Here is a 587-nt window from a genome sequence, read left to right on the forward strand (position 1 = left end):
TTAGCTGGTTATGGCTAGGAATACAGAAATCAATACCTGATGAAAAGTGATGCAAAAAGCAGGAAATGAGATTGGAAATATGAAAGACAGGTTACTAAAATAGGGTCAGGGAATCAGATAAGGAGAATTAGCCAGAAACACACAAACAAATAAGCAATAATAATAATAATAATAATAAAATTAAAAAAAACCCAAACTCTGGAAGTCAACGATATTCTCAACGGCTGGATTAAGGTCAATGTATTTGTAGCTAAGCTACAGAAAGTAAAATGTTTACCTGATGGCCTGTCTTCTCCTGCTGAATTTTGGATTATAGGTTAAGCTCTATGTATTCATTCTACCTGTATCCACAAAGGGGTCTATCACAGAGTCTCTTGCTTATAAAGATTCTATCAAACTTCCAAGTAGGGAAGTAAGAGTCTACAATTCCAAAATCCTTTTAATATTTTATAAATCCTTAAATCTCTGGCAATTTATAAAGTTAATGAGAAATTGTATGTATTTCTACACTTTCACCTTATAATCTTTTTTTTTGTGAATCATTAATGTTTTATTCATTTGTAGAAAAAACACATTCCAAGTAAATC

This window comes from Mandrillus leucophaeus, unplaced genomic scaffold, assembly GCF_000951045.1.
Source record: "Mandrillus leucophaeus isolate KB7577 unplaced genomic scaffold, Mleu.le_1.0 Scaffold424, whole genome shotgun sequence".
NCBI lineage: Eukaryota > Metazoa > Chordata > Mammalia > Primates > Cercopithecidae > Mandrillus > Mandrillus leucophaeus.